General features: G+C 43.1%; 1 protein-coding gene across 1 annotated transcript in view; it reads left to right on the top strand.

Annotated features, from left to right (window-relative positions):
- KCNK17 (potassium two pore domain channel subfamily K member 17) overlaps positions 1 to 17,529 on the top strand; it is a 288,304-nt gene that overhangs the window by 891 nt on the left and 269,884 nt on the right. The gene's annotated exons all lie outside the window — the stretch shown is intronic.

Below are 17,529 nucleotides of genomic sequence, written 5' to 3'. Positions count from 1 at the left end.
AAGCATGTACAGAGCTGCTCATGTACATCAGGGTGCTTAGACAAGCATCTACAGAGCTGCTCATGTATGTCAGCATGCTTAGACAAGCATGTATAGAGCTGCTCATGTATGTTAGCATGCTTAGACAAGCATGTATAGAGCTGCTCATGTATCTCAGGGTGCTTAGATAAGGATGTATAGAGCTGTTCATGTTTATCAGCATGCTTAGTCAAGCATGTATAGAGCTGCCCATGTATATCAGGGTGCTTAGACAAGCATGTATAGAGCTGCTCATGTACGTCAGCATGCTTAGGCAAGCATGTATAGAGCTACTCGTGTATATCAGGGTGCTTAGACAAGCATGTGTAAAGCTGGTTAGGTATGTCAGCGTGCTTAGACAAGCATGTATAGAGCTGCCCATGTAGGTCAGGGTGCTTAGACAAGCATGTATAGAGCTGCTCATGTATGTCAGCGTGCTTAGACAAGCATGTATAGAGCTGCTCATGTATATCAGGGTGCTTGGACAAGCATCTATAGAGCTGCTCATGTATGTCAGCGTGCTTAGACAAGCATGTATAGAGCTGCTCATGTATATCAGGGTGCTTAGATAAGCATGTATAGAGCTTCTCATGTATCTCAGATTGCATAGACAAGCATGTATAGACCTGCTCATGTATACCTGCATGCATAGAGGTGCCCATGTATGTCAGCGAGCTTAGACAAGCATGTACAGATGTGCTCATGTATATCAGCATGGTAAGACAAGCATGTATAATGCGCCTCATATATATATGTATGTATAGCGGTGCCTATATATAGACAAGTAAGTATAGAGCTTCCCATGGAGGCCAGGATGCAAAGAGCTTATCATTTAGACCACCATGTATAGAGGTACCTGAGTATATCAGAGTGTAGACAAGCATGCATAGACCTTATCATGTATACTTGCATATATATATATATATATATATATATATATATATATATATATATATATATATAATTCACATAAAACACTCGGACTGCAGGAACACCACACAGCGGTCCCGGGTGGGCTCCGAGAGGCCCTAATAAATCCTCCAACTCTCCTCCAAATCACAGGAGACCCAGGACACCTCCAAGGTGCAAATCAATTTATTTCAGCACACAAATCCAACGCGTTTCGGCAGCAGCCTTACTCATGGATACATCATTGTTACAGTGCCCCAAGTTAAAAACCATGCAATCCTAGACATAAAAAACAGACAAAATCTCAAATCCCCACCAAAAGACACAAAATGTGGCGGCCATCTTAAAGTGCATCTATAAATAAGTTTCACAGTAGTTTGTACCATAGTCCTATCAAAATACAACTCAAATTATTGTTCAAATCCATCAGAATCTTTAAATTAATGTGATATCATATTTCGCACAATAAATAGAGTAAAATTAAATTGCCAAAATACAAAAATTGTAAATAGAATAATTCATTGCATTATACAAGTTTGTTAACTATGAATGTTTTCAAAATTTAAAATTCAATATATCACTTAAATCCTGAACATTATTAACTATGCTTAAATTAATTACATATCATCCTATACCATCCAAATAGACCTGTACATCTACACAAAACTTTTGGGGGGTCTCATATTTTTGGGGGATCTCATATTGGTATATGGAGCTTCTCTACCCAAGTGGGTAGACGAACAAATTCTTCTACTGTAGAAACCTTATAGACCCCAACACCTGTACCCTTCTACTAAGAATCAAATAGGATTCAAAAAATCACCCCTACTTCACATTCTCTATCAGATGACCACCCACCAAACAAAGTATCGATTACCCTAGATGGATGCTCAGCTCCTCACTCGAATTTAGCCCTACAGGTTCCAACGTTTCGAAGTCTATTATATATTTAGACTCTAAAACACGTAACGATCTCTCTCTATCGCCTCCCCTTTTACTCATCCTTACTTGGTCTATAACTACAAACTTCAGCAGATTCTCATTGCCAAAATGATGGCTGAAGAAATGCCTAGCTACTGGATAGTTTTTATCCTGATTTCTAATGGCTCGTCTGTGTTCTAAAACTCTTTTCTTTGCATTATGTATCGTACTGCCCACATACAATTTTTCACATGGGCATATCAGACAGTACACACAGTAAGATGTATTGCAATTGTAATTACCTCTAATTACAAAGCTGTCTAACCTTCCTGGAACATATAATGTCCTGCAACTGTTACTGGTCTTGCAGGCTTTGCACTTCATACAACAGAAGAAACCTTCCATTCCCGTATTCTGTATCCGTCCTACTGATGTTATCTCGTTGCGACACAAGTTGTCCTTGAGAGATCTATTTCTCCTAAAAGTTATTTGGGGATTATCACTGATCCAGTCTGCCAAAACAGGGTCCGTCTGCAAAATATGCCAACTCTTACTAAGTAGTGAGCGTATTTTGTACGACTGATTACTATAGGTTGTAATGAATCTAATGGACTCACTTTCCTTCTCTTGCCTTCTGTTAGTTCCATACAAAACATCATCTCTACTTAATGTCACCACTTTGCGTTTGGCTTGATCGATCACTTTAGCCCCATAGCCTCTGTTCCTGAACCTTTCACACATCACATTACACTCTTGGTGAAAATCAGCTTCTTCGCTACAGTTCCTCCGGGCTCTCAACAATTCTCCAAACGGAATACTCCGTATTAGAGTCCCCGGATGTGCACTGTGAGCACTTAGTAGACTATTACCGGCTGTTGCCTTCCTATACAATTTGGACACTAATCTACTACCCTTCACAGAAATTTCCACATCGAGGAACTCTATACATTTTGAATCCAAATGCTCAGTAAATCTTAGGTTGCACTCATTGGTGTTCAGATCTCGCACAAATTGCATAGCTGCTTCTTCATTACCCCTCCAAATTACAAAAATGTCATCAATAAAACGACACCACAGGACCACATTGGTATCGAATTGGGTAATTTCTTCTGACACCTGGTTCTCCCACCAGCCCATAAACAAATTTGCATAGCTGGGGGCAAAACAGGTGCCCATAGCTGTCCCTTGAAGCTGTTTGTACAGATGACCATCAAAGATGAATACATTGTTCTTAAGACAGAACTCGATCATAGTGCATAGCATTTCCGAATGGAAGAAAAAAGACAGTGACCTTGCTCTGAGAAAGTGTCTAATAGCTCTCACCCCCAAGCCATGATCTATGCTCGTATACAGACTAGTCACATCTAGGGTTAACAGTAAGAAGTCATCTTCCCATACGATATCCTCAATGATTTTTAAAAAATGTGTGGTGTCTTTAACATAAGAGGGTATTGACTCCACAAAAGGACGTAAGAAGAAGTCAATATATTTTGATGTATTTTCCAGGAGCGATTCCATAGCCGAAACTATAGGCCTCCCTGGTGGGTTAACCGCATCCTTGTGAATTTTGGGGAGAAGATACAGAACTGGAATTTTCGGATGATCACATTTAAGAAACAGGAATTCATCCCATTCTATCATCCCTTGATCTTTCCAATCAATGAGCATATCAATATATTTCTCATTCATTGATTTAACATCTCCCCAACTCACTTCTTCATAACACAGAGTATTACTTAGCTGTTTCATTCCCTCTGACACATATTTGGTGGTATCTTGAATGACTACATTACCCCCCTTATCGGATTGTCTAATCACAATGGTATGGTCTTCTTTCAATTTTCGAAGGGCTTGCCACTGTTCACCTGATAAATTGCTGTTTTTCACATTCGTCACACTATATCTCAACTTCTACAATTGTTTGGTCATTTCTCGCTCAAAAACTTCAAGGGCATCACAATGAATGGCAGGTAGAAAGGTAGATTTTGGTTTGAAATTACTCGGACAATTGCTGTTTAAAGCAATACCAGTTCCCATCAGATTGAGAATAGGGTCTTCATGGGGAGCCATCCCCTTACATAAATCCATTGCTGTATGTAATACATCAATATCAGAGATACACAGATTGCTCACATTTGTTTCCACCCCCACTTTCTTATCCTTTCTAACCTTAGTGTGGTACCACTTTTTCAATTTTAACTTCCTAATGAACTTAAAGGTGTCAATCCTAGTCTGAGTGTAATTAAAACAACTAGTTGGGCAGAATGACAGGCCCAGAGATAAGAGGTCCTCTTCAACAGCAGACAACATTCTGCTGGAGAGATTTATAATATTCATAATTTTCACTTGCGTGCTCGAGTTATCATTCCCTGGGGTCTTGTATCGTCTCCTGCGCCCCCTCTTCTTGGCCTGTCTGTTCCTCTCCCTCTTCCTCTGACTCCTCGTCCTCTGCCTCTCTGGGGGTGAGCTCCCTTGTGTTGATCCATCCTTCCCTGGTTCAACAGTCTGAATTGCTTTAACAAATTCAATCTGTCCACTTCTTTATCTGATGCCGGAGCCCCAGCCAAAGCAGTGTCTGATACATCTGAGAGATTCCCATCCGAAATGTCACTTTCTTCCTGTTCCTCAATTGGTTGGCTAATTTGTTCAGAGTCCCTCGAATTTAATTCGATAGCTTCCTCATTGTACATATGATCATATTTCCGCTGAAATGTTAAAATGCGGCCAGCCTGATAATCCTTAAAGTCCCTTATGAATTTTCTCTGCTTTTTGGCAGTGATCTCTTCCTCAAATTTGCAGAGTTTTCTCTCTAAATTTTTCATATATTCATCAAATGTTTCCTGCGTGATTAGTGCCAATATCTCCAATCTTACTTTCTCCATCTCTTCTAGGGTCCTACTCCTATCTTTCATTGCATATTTCGTCAATATACGCATCATATTCAATGAGCTCTGTTTCGAATTCTCAGCCCACTCCTCGAGCATTTCTGGATCAGGATCCTCATAAGTAGGTACAGTATAAATCCTCAACCCCCTAGGGACACGCTCCACCTCAATATATCTCTGTAATGACTCAACCTCCCACCATTTCGACAATTCTCTTCTATGCAGTTTTTCCATTTTTTCATACAAAGTTTGTAGTTTCACTTCCACCTTCAAATTACTACGACCGGGCTGAGTACTGGGCCCCTCATCCATCTGGGCAAAGAATAATTTATTCGATTTTTCCTTTCGTTGGGCTTCCCATCCGGAAGCCATAATTGCTGAAATAAATTGGATGATTGACCAATTGAACAGGTAACAATGTCCCTGGTATTGTCTTGGATGTGGGCAAAAAGCACCTTAAATCTGGTGCATTTCCCACTCTGTTCCTATACCACGTTCCTACCAGGAAGGCATTCGAAGCTGGGCCATTTTAAAGTCATAAAGCATTCTGAGCAAAATAGGTTCAGTACGGACACAAGAGACAAGACAGTTTTTCTTAACACCCTGTGTGGCTTACATAACCACACTAACAATCCATATTAATTCAGCATAAATCCTATATTGATTGTCATATTCCGTCACTCCTCTAAATGCCAAACTATACTTCCGCGCTGTAAAACTAATAAACAAGCGCGTCGTCAATGGATTGCGGCGTATTACTTAATAAATTCATAATGTGTCAGCAATGCGTCGTAAATGCGTATCTATTCCCAAAGTCAATTGTGCACACACCACTCGGCTGGAGGAAAGTGTGATTAGCCAACAACAATGATCGAAGAACCCTTTGTGCAATTACGCCCTGTTCTCAGCGTTTGGCGCGTTACGAAAGAGCATGCCACAGCCTCCCGGTTACGATGTAAACACGAAAAAGTCTTACTCGTGGGGCTCCTTTCAATTCCAGCATCGGAGCAGCACGGCTCTCAAACGCCTCCACTGTTGGATCGCACGATCGCACCGATCCGGTCATAAATGGCGCCTCATGTTGTATACGGAGATCGCATAATCCAGAACCTCCATTCGCCTTCGTATCAGCCCAGCTCCGCACCTACAGCCATTTAACTCCTGGTAAATCCAGAATAGGGGCTCCCGCATTAACGAAGAAATAATTCACATAAAACACTCGGACTGCAGGAACACCACACAGCGGTCCCGGGTGGGCTCCGAGAGGCCCTAATAAATCCTCCAACTCTCCTCCAAATCACAGGAGACCCAGGACACCTCCAAGGTGCAAATCAATTTATTTCAGCACACAAATCCAACGCGTTTCGGCAGCAGCCTTACTCATGGATACATCATTGTTACAGTGCCCCAAGTTAAAAACCATGCAATCCTAGACATAAAAAACAGACAAAATCTCAAATCCCCACCAAAAGACACAAAATGTGGCGGCCATCTTAAAGTGCATCTATAAATAAGTTTCACAGTAGTTTGTACCATAGTCCTATCAAAATACAACTCAAATTATTGTTCAAATCCATCAGAATCTTTAAATTAATGTGATATCATATTTCGCACAATAAATAGAGTAAAATTCAATTGCCAAAATACAAAAATTGTAAATAGAATAATTCATTGCATTATAAAAGTTTGTTAACTATGAATGTTTTAAAAATTTAAAATTCAATATATCACTTAAATCCTGAACATTATTAACTATGCTTAAATTAATTACATATCATCCTATACCATCCAAATAGACCTGTACATCTACACAAAACTTTTGGGGGGTCTCATATTTTTGGGGGATCTCATATTGGTATATGGACACCACACATTTTTTAAAAATCATTGAGGATATCGTTTGGGAAGATGACTTCTTACTGTTAACCCTAGATGTGACTAGTCTGTATACGAGCATAGATCATGGCTTGGGGGTGAGAGCTATTAGACACTTTCTCAGAGCAAGGTCACTGTCTTTTTTCTTCCATTCGGAAATGCTATGCACTATGATCGAGTTCTGTCTTAAGAACAATGTATTCATCTTTGATGGTCATCTGTACAAACAGCTTCAAGGGACAGCTATGGGCACCTGTTTTGCCCCCAGCTATGCAAATTTGTTTATGGGCTGGTGGGAGGAACAGGTGTCAGAAGAAATTACCCAATTCGATACCAATGTGGTCCTGTGGTGTCGTTTTATTGATGACATTTTTGTAATTTGGAGGGGTAATGAAGAAGCAGCTATGCAATTTGTGCGAGATCTGAACACCAATGAGTGCAACCTAAGATTTACTGAGCATTTGGATTCAAAATGTATAGAGTTCCTCGATGTGGAAATTTCTGTGAAGGGTAGTAGATTAGTGTCCAAATTGTATAGGAAGGCAACAGCCGGTAATAGTCTACTAAGTGCTCACAGTGCACATCCGGGGACTCTAATACGGAGTATTCCGTTTGGAGAATTGTTGAGAGCCCGGAGGAACTGTAGCGAAGAAGCTGATTTTCACCAAGAGTGTAATGTGATGTGTGAAAGGTTCAGGAACAGAGGCTATGGGGCTAAAGTGATCGATCAAGCCAAACGCAAAGTGGTGACATTAAGTAGAGATGATGTTTTGTATGGAACAAACAGAAGGCAAGAGAAGGAAAGTGAGTCCATTAGATTCATTACAACCTATAGTAATCAGTCGTACAAAATACGCTCACTACTTAGTAAGAGTTGGCATATTTTGCAGACGGACCCTGTTTTGGCAGACTGGATCAGTGATAATCCCCAAATAACTTTTAGGAGAAATAGATCTCTCAAGGACAACTTGTGTCGCAACGAGATAACATCAGTAGGACGGATACAGAATACGGGAATGGAAGGTTTCTTCTGTTGTATGAAGTGCAAAGCCTGCAAGACCAGTAACAGTTGCAGGACATTATATGTTCCAGGAAGGTTAGACAGCTTTGTAATTAGAGGTAATTACAATTGCAATACATCTTACTGTGTGTACTGTCTGATATGCCCATGTGAAAAATTGTATGTGGGCAGTACGATACATAATGCAAAGAAAAGAGTTTTAGAACACAGACGAGCCATTAGAAATCAGGATAAAAACTATCCAGTAGCTAGGCATTTCTGTAGCCATCATTTTGGCAATGAGAATCTGCTGAAGTTTGTAGTTATAGACCAAGTAAGGATGAGTAAAAGGGGAGGCGATAGAGAGAGATTGTTACGTGTTTTAGAGTCTAAATATATAATAGACTTCGAAACGTTGGAACCTGTAGGGCTAAATTCGAGTGAGGAGCTGAGCATCCATCTAGGGTAATCGATACTTTGTTTGGTGGGTGGTCATCTGATAGAGAATGTGAAGTAGGGGTGATTTGTTGAATCCTATTTGATTCTTAGTAGAAGGGTACAGGTGTTGGGGTCTATAAGGTTTCTACAGTAGAAGAATTTGTTTGTCTACCCACTTGGGTAGAGAAGCTCCATATACCAATATGAGATCCCCCAAAAATATGAGACCCCCCAAAAGTTTTGTGTAGATGTACAGGTCTATTTGGATGGTATAGGATGATATGTAATTAATTTAAGCATAGTTAATAATGTTCAGGATTTAAGTGATATATTGAATTTTAAATTTTGAAAACATTCATAGTTAACAAACTTTTATAATGCAATGAATTATTCTATTTACAATTTTTGTATTTTGGCAATTGAATTTTACTCTATTTATTGTGCGAAATATGATATCAAATTAATTTAAAGATTCTGATGGATTTGAACAATAATTTGAGTTGTATTTTGATAGGACTATGGTACAAACTACTGTGAAACTTATTTATAGATGCACTTTAAGATGGCCGCCACATTTTGTGTCTTTTGGTGGAGATTTGAGATTTTGTCTGTTTTTTATGTCTAGGATTGCATGGTTTTTAACTTGGGGCACTGTAACAATGATGTATCCATGAGTAAGGCTGCTGCCGAAACGCGTTGGATTTGTGTGCTGAAATAAATTGATTTGCACCTTGGAGGTGTCCTGGGTCTCCTGTGATTTGGAGGAGAGTTGGAGGATATATATATATATATATATATATTACCTAGTGGTGTTCACCACTAGGTTGTTATAGTTAGGGCCATGTTTCCATAGAAAAAGTGTTTTTTGACTTGCCTATATCTTTGGCACCGCTTGACGAATCTTGACAAAACTTTCCATAAAAGTGTGCCAGTGATTCTTGTTGCACACAGCACGTTTCGAGGTGATCCGTCAAGCGGAGGCAGAGAAAAGGGGGGGGTGGTCAAAAAAGTTGTGTTTCCCATGTTAATTCCCGTAGGACCTTTGAACATGACTACAGACTGAACTGCTGGGCGGAATTACACCAAATTTGGCAGAAAGCTAGCTTTCGGCACGCAGATTGTGCTTTCCCTCATTTGGTGTAAATCCGTTCAGTAGTTTTTGAGAAATTTAAGGAAATCCAAATTTGGATATCTGTGGCCGCAACGACTTCGAGAATAATGACGAGCTCGTGCAAGGAAATGCACAGCTCTGACTGGCTGCCAACACTTCAACCAGGACGTGTTGCCAGCCATCTTGGAAATCGGCTTAAGCCAAGTCCTTAAAAAAAAGTGTACAAAAATAAAAGGGGCCAGTGTAGAGACACCCTGACCATTTAGCTCTGGTACTGGGGTCCCAGAGGGATCCCACCTGTGCAAAAAAGCTTTTTTTAAGAAAAAACTTTGCTGCAAATTCATGAAATTCTGAAATGTGATGCAAAAAAAAAAAAAGCTCAGTCTCCCGTGCTTAGGTGTTTTAAAGCCCAGGGGTGGGCTAGGTCCTGGGGGCATATATAGTTTTGAAAGTGGGGAGGGCCTCCTGGCCCTCCCACAACCCCAGGGACCACCACCTCCCTGGTGCATTCATCAAATGGACACTGCAGGGGGGCTGCCCAGGCCCCCTCACAGCCCTGAGGACTGCCACATTCCCAAGGCTAATTACAAATTAATTACGAGGGGCCACCCGTCCCCCCACAGCCCCGGGGACTGCCACCTCCCTGGGGCTTTCATGACAAAGCGTGGGGGACCACCCATCCCCCCACAGCCCCAGGGGCCACCACCTCCCCAGGGCTAATAACAAATTCAGTGCAGGGGGCCCCCAGCCCACCGGCAGCCCCAGGGACTGCCACCTCCCCGGGGCTTTCATCATATCATTAAACAGAGTGCAGGGGGTCCGCCTGGCCTTCCCCCCATAGCCCTGGGGACCACCACCCACTACGGCCAGCTCCTTGTATGTCCTTGGGTGCCCACCCCTGGGACATAGCTGTCTGCTGTGGCTTGGTGGCAGCTGTCACAGCAAACACTCTGCTTGCAGCAACGTACAACTGTGAAACAATTGTTTTTGTGTTCAGGGAGCTGCATGTCCAGCAGCTCCCTCTGTGCAAAAGCAATGCCGGCTCCCGCAGGAGGTGGGGAGCCAGCTGAGACCACGGGAGAGGCCTTGAGGCTCCCCCTGCAGTTCCAGAAAGCCCAAAAGAGGCAAGAAAAGAGCACAAAGGCAGAAAGCAAGAAACAAGCAGAAAAACAGGCATAAAGGCATAATCAGAGAGAAGAAACAGGCAGAAAAACGAGCAGAAAGACACAAAGAGAGAGCAAGAAAAAAACAGAAAACAGTCAGAAAGGCACATACAGAATAAATGGGCAGAAAATCAGGCAGAACGGCACAAACAGAATAAATAGGCAGAGAGGCACAAACAGAGGGTAAGAAACGGACAGAGAGGCACAAACAGAGGGCAAAAAACATGAAGAAAGGCAGAAACAGAAGCCAAGAAACAAGCAGAAAGGAACAGACAGAGGGCAAGAAACAAGCAGAAAGCAGACAGAGAGGCAGAAACAGAGGGCAAGAAATGGACAGAGAGGCACAAACATAGGGCAAAAAAACACATAGAAAGGCAGAAACAGAAGCCAAAAAACAAGCAGAAAACAAGCAGAAAGGAACAGACAGAGGGCAAGAAACAAGCAGAAAACAGGCAGAAAGACACAAACAGAGGGCAAGAAATCAGCAGAAAGGCAGAAACAAAGGGAAACAAATGGGCAGAGAATCACAAACAGAGGGCAAGAAAGGGGCAGAAAGACACAAACAGGGCAAGAAACGAGTAGAAAGGCAGAAACAGAGGGCAAGAAACGACACAGCATTGGGTTAGTATAGGGGCTTGGCCGAAAGCCAGGCCTTGAAGCCAACCCCAGCCTTACATGGCTTTTGGTTGTGCACAGCGCAGGGTTGTGTGGTTATAAAGGGTTGGGCGCAGGGCCTACCCCACTCCCCAGATCTTCCCTGAACAATCCTCCAGCCTGTGACGAGGGCCTGCCGGCCACCAGAGGATCCTCTGACGCAGGATGGCTGTGGATGAAGCATGACACCCAGTGGGTGTGTGAGGCCATCCTGTTCTCCGTAGCCCCTCGTGTCCTAGCCATAGTGTCTGGGATAGACACATCACCCAGGCTAGAGTAGTTACTCAGCACTAACGTTGATTGGCTTCCAAATTGGAGAGCACAGAACAAGGGCATGTTTGTTTTTTCGGTGACTGGTTATTGAAAGGGAGAGCACAAACTCGTACCCTGACCCAAAACTCTTTCTCCTTCCCCCAGCCCTTCAAGTGTTAAGGGCAGTGTGTTACAACGTATCCTAGCCTTTCCATGGCCAGGTTTCAGCACGAGCCCTCTAGGTTAATTAGTTGTGAGTGGCGCACTAGAGAAAATGAGAACCAGTTGAGGTAATTTCCTGCCATTCCCATTCTGTCCTTTAGTGTCTTCATAAGTGTGATAGGGTTGACAGTGTCAAAAGCCGAGGATAGGTCAGGAGTATGAGGAGGCAGGAGTTGTTCCGGTCGAGGACTTTGAAAGCCTCATCCATGAATGATGGCCGTTTCGATGTTGTGGTCTGGTCCGAAGCTGGATTGGGAGATGTCCAGTAGATCACGTTTCAATATGTTCCGACCTGCCGCGTCAGCTCTTGCTCTGTCTAGACCACACTAAAGAATTTCTCTGCTTACAGGCCTCCCCAAATCAAATCTATCTCCCTGAATTCCATGCCCAGACTTTTCCCTAACATGAACAATTCTGACCACGTGTCTTCTTCCAAACTTTAAAAACTGGTTCCCAATGGACAGAAGATGCATCACTCTCATAGCCCTTCATATAACTCTTTACCATTCCTGGCTCAGAAACTAAGGGCCACATTTAAAAAAAGTGCCCCTTAGTGCCCCCTTACACCACCATATGTGCGCCATATCTAAGATACGCACACCATGGCAGTAGTTAGGGAACTAGCATCAAAATTGTTGGCGCTAGTTCGGAGCTTTGCAGGTTTAGCGTCAAAAATTGTGACGCTAATCCTGCAAAGCACATTTAGGCCCATTATAGACAATGGTGTGCCTCCTTTTAACACTTGCTCTGAGCAGGCATTAAAAGTGCCGAAACAATGACACAAAGAAGTCTCTTAGATTTCTTTGTGCCATTTTTTCACCCCCCTAATGGGGGAACGCCCCCTTTGCGTGCAAAAGGTTACAAAGTGGCACAATGCATGCATTGCGCGACTTAGTAAGTGTGGCACAGCGAAATTGGCCTCTTTGGGCCACATTAGCGTAAAAAAATTACGCTAATGTGGTGCAAGGAGGCATTAGGGGCTCTTAAATCGGCCCCTATATGTCCACTGTAACACACACCGGTAAAGCCAAGAAACATTTCCAGCTCTGTCTTGAACAGTGATTCTGAACCTGTGGTCTGGGGACCCCTGGAGGTCTGGGAAACCTCCTCAATGCGTCCGCGGCTGCTTAGAAAATTATCTAATATTACCAGCAAGCTTTGCACCATTATTTGACCCCTCATATCCCCTGTGCGTGATTTTAGCACAGGGGATAAATATGGCACTAAGGCCATAGAGGTATTTTTTCCACAGGAACGCCTACATTGCATCTCATTGACGTAAAGCAGTTTTCTACGTACAAAAAATGACTTTAACTCCATAACTTTGGCGCTATACAGGTCTAGCGCCAAAGTATAAATATGGAGTTAGTTTTGCACGGAATTTGCATTAAAAAAATTACGCAAATTCGGCGTAAAACAAGTTTAAATATGACCCTCAAGGTGCAAAAAAACAGAGGTGCTCACTCTGGAAATCCCAAAGTTCAAGAAACACAAACATCTGGGTCAAATCTTTTTGAGTGCTGCACCAAGAATCTGGGGCTGCTTTTCTCCAGCGTACCGAACAACAACCTCTTATGCTTCCTTAAACATGCATTGGCAAAGCCAATTGGTTGTTGCATTGAGACCTATTGGTTTTTTACAGAGCCCTTTGGCTATGCGATGTTCTACAGCATCAGACTATGCTGATACTGTGCGGTATCGTCAAAAACAAAATATTAAAAAGGGACAATAATGCCACCACATCTGGCCCTGCCAAGCACATGCCTGATCACATATGTGCGTGCATCCGTCAGAAAGCGCTAGCTCAATGATGCAGTGGCCATTTCTTACCATTTTATATTTACTAATCCAAGATGGCAGACACCACTTGAATTAAAAAATAAAAACACTTTTTTTTATGTAGCAAGAGGGCCGTTGTGGTGGGGGTGTAATGGAGGAGTGGATGAGGGGAATGGGTGGTAGCGAGGATTGGAAAGCGTCACACGAGGGAAAGACCAAAACAGGGGGTAGGAAAAGAAGCAACCCATGGAGAGAAGAGCACAGAGCGAGGGGGCAGGGGAGAGAACAACATAGTTCAGGCGGAGGTGGGGAAGGGAAAAACATGAGAGCAAGCAGCTCCCGAAAGGTATAGCAATACAGAAAGTGAGCAAAAGCACACATGGAGCATGAGGAGGGGGCGGGGAGAAGTACACTAGAGAGAAGCGCAGACTGTGGGCGGAATCTGGTGGGGTGAGCAGGGAGGGGAGAAGGAGACAGTTGGGAAAGACATGCCCTCTCATGGAGAGGTTAACCCAAAAAGTCCCCTACTCTCAATAGTGAGATGACAGAAGCCAGTGAATCAGAGAGATGGTAAAGAGGCTGTGCTCCAGGATACACAGATAAGCTGTGACAAGGACAGCCGTTGAATAAGGAGGAAGCAAATAAGAGTGACAATGAAATCAACCAGCAGAATGCAACGGGCAGTCTGTAAAGTTCTTGCTAAGGTAACAATAGTTCTTTTAGGCTTGAGCTGAAAAGGGAAGAAAGACTTTCTATTAAAAAGTCCCTTGATTCCTAGAGGAACATTTTTCTGACAGAACCTCACCTTTTCTCCTTGAAATACCCTCTTCTTTTCATACACTGTTCAAGGAGAAACCATGTGCACTTCGAACAAATTTGACTTTACAACATCTCTTTAACTTTTGCTATTATTGAACTTCTTATCCAACACATTCTCTTTTGCTTCAAACACACACAGTGTGTTTATCTCTGGATCTTCTTTAGCTCCTTTTTGTTAACCAAAGGAGCTGATTTATTAAAAGTGGCACTGCCCCTTAGCGCCCCCCTAATACCACTATTTGTGCGCCGTATGTAAAATATGGAGCATCATGGCGGTAGTTAGGGAACTAGCATCATAATGTTTGACGTTAGTTTGCCGCTTTCAGGATTAGTCTAAAAAATGTTGACACTAATCCTGCAAAGAACCAAGAGGCCCATTGAAAACAATGGGAACCTTCCTTTAACGCCTGCTGAGCAGGCGTTAAAAATACCTGAAAAAGTGACGCAAATAAATCTTTTAGACTTCTTTGTGCCATTTTTTCGCCCCCCCTAATGGGGGAATGCCCCCCTTGCATACATTATGCCTGGTGCTGGCATAATGTGGTGCAAGGGGACATGGTGCGGCGCTTTTGGCCTTCCAATGCCACATTAGCATAAAAAAATGACGCTAATGTGGTGTTGGACTGGCGCTAGGCCCTCCTAAATCTGTGCCAAAGTGTATTTTTCTGCATCTTCTTAAAGCACTCAAATGATCCTCCCATGTTTTCACAGAAGTGCTGGCAGTTCTGATGGCTATATTACATCTCCAGGGGTTGACCATCTTACCATTTCTGGATGATTGTCTGATAATCTCTCCATCCTTTCAGATAACAAAGGCACATATGAAGAAGGTACTAGAGATTCCAAAGGAACACGGATCTCTTATAAATGATGGCAAGTCTCACATAGTCCTACACCAGATGTTCATTGCAGCAAGGTTCATGACCAGTTTGGGACTGGTGAATCTTCCAGAGAAGAGAGTAATCATCATCCATTCTCATCTCCACAATTGATGAACGAAGAGGGTCCAGCAGTAGTGGCTTGGCTATAGGTGCATGGAGACTTTGCAGCAACAATTTTCCTGTGCCTTGGTCTCGATTTAATCTAAACATAACAGTGAGATATATCTTGAATCATTGATCTCCAGTGTGTCAGGACATGAAGCTGACAATCCCAATGACTTGCAGAACCAAGAGAGAACTAGCAGGGTGGATGATTACTTCAAACAGCCTGAAGGGAGTATCATTAGAAACACCGCAGGGAACAATCATAACAATGGATACCGTGTTTGGGGAGCATGGACCGGGTATCAACAAACTCATGGGCGTTGGTCAGCGAAATAACTGAACAGATCTTCCAGTTGCAAGTAACCACAAGCCGTATATCCAGCCCAACAAGCCTTTGCCCATCTGCCTCAAAACTAAGCATTTGTCATTTAGACAGACCACAACACCATGTAGGCTTATCTCAACAAGCGGTGGGAAAGGGCTCACTTTCTGTCGCAGATAGTGGTTCGAATTTTTATATGGTCCCTTAACGTTATCAGTAATTTACGACAGGGGCAAGGTAAATGTGATTGTAGAGATATTTATTTGAGAAATCCCACCATTTAACGAGTTCTGTCTCATGTTGAGCCACAGATGGGGCTATCTAATGATAGATTTATTTGCGACTCGACAGAAAGAAACATTCCTGCAATTTTGTTCAAGGATGAAGGAGGTAGGCATTTGCAACATAGATACACTTTTTCATGCCTTTGGCCAGATGGGGCTACTGCACGCATGTCCCCTGTTCCCTCTTCTCCTGGGATTCTTGATCAGGTTGAGGAGACTGAGAGAAAGGAGGTGATCCTAATTTCACCAGCCTGGCTGTTCTGACAAGGAATGCCTTCTCCCATTGCATCCATCTCCTCTGTCCTTTCCTCTGTTTCAGGTCGACAGTTTGAGGAGACTCAGGCTGACTGCCTGGAGATTGAGAGGGCAGGGTTAGCAAACAGGGGATTTTCAGAAATGTGGCCATTTCGATTAAGGCCTTTAAAAGGCAATCTACACTGTCATCTTACAAGAGACATTGGGGTTCTTTCACCAGTGGTGGACGTTTACCTCCACAGTTTGCAAGTTAAGTTCAGATCCTGGAGTTTCTTAAACGTCCAACTCTTAAGATACAATAGGCTGCAATTAAGGCGTTTAGGAGTACATGGGGGAATATAGATGAGATTCAGGGGTTAGTGAGCAGGTTCATCAAAGGTTTTGGCAATATTAGACCCTCGATCTCGAGCGGGAATGTTGGAATGGGGGCAGCGGTATTTTGGCCGCATGGCGGCCAAATGGCGGTTCCTGCCTGGCGGGCGGCAACCGCCGCCAGCCAGAGTTGGAATTACCCGCTAAGTCTCCATTGCCTCAATGTCAAACAAGCTATTTTGATATTTCTAAAGAGAATAGCAGCAGTGAGAGCTCTAGGCATGGACAATCTGTTAATTTTGGGTCTAAAAAGGGTTTAAATACTTAATTCAGGGATGAGTAGGTGGGTTAGAACTACAACTTGTTTAGCCTAGAAACAACTGGAGAACTGCCTCCTGCTGGAGTAGAGGACCATTCCACAAGAGGGATGTCACCATCTCTTGCTGTGGTGCAAATTGCCGGGCATATTTATGTGTTTTGAGGCACAGGGCACCTTGCTGCACTGCCCTGTGTCACGGGGAAAGGGCAGGAATGCATCATAGTTATCCAATACGGCACATGCCTGTCCTTTTCCCTTGGGCTGGCACTTGTTTTAACAGCCTAGCGCCAACGCTGTCGCCTTTGCACCATGGTACATGGATGCCTGTGTTGTAAGCAGGATTGTTTTTATCCATGGAAACATTTTTCTTTTTCTATGTGTGTGCTGCAGAATGAGAAAGAGGAGCAAGTGAGGAGAAATGATAACAAACGAGGAGAAATAATGATATTACTCCTTGTTACGCCTCTACTGGGGAGGTGTACCTTTTTGGCGCATTCCCAGGTTTACCTGGTTTGGTAAACCTGCAAATGCTTCACAAATCATGGAAATTGTGTGGGAACACTCATGCAGCACCTATTAAATGCCTCCCTTATGCAAATTAATGCAACACAGCAATTTGAGCTGAGTTGCATTACTCCAGATGTTTGAAGCATCTGCCTTAAGGCTTGTGTTGCTCTTGCACCACGATGCAAACCGGGTCATAAATATGGCCATGCCTCTTTAATGGAAATCTGCAGGGCAGCCACTTGGGCCATGTTTGTTAGACACTATAGGGTTTCACAACAGATGGAGAGTCAGAGTGTTGTTGGTTCTGAATGTGCATCTTTTATGCTATGAATAGAAGAGGACCTATTCCACACCTCCGCACTTAAGTTTATACAGTCCCCTGTGTCTGCCAGTTTTACTATTTACTGTCTCAGCTTGATCAATCCTGCAGGAGATTTCATTTTTCTCGGCTCTGGCTTCTCGCCTTCATAGAGATACTTTGCCAGTCTGAGCGTAGAA

This window comes from Pleurodeles waltl, chromosome 5, assembly GCF_031143425.1.
Source record: "Pleurodeles waltl isolate 20211129_DDA chromosome 5, aPleWal1.hap1.20221129, whole genome shotgun sequence".
Lineage (NCBI taxonomy): Eukaryota > Metazoa > Chordata > Amphibia > Caudata > Salamandridae > Pleurodeles > Pleurodeles waltl.
Note: the sequence above shows the minus strand (reverse complement) of the source record. Positions and strands in the feature narration are given on the sequence as shown.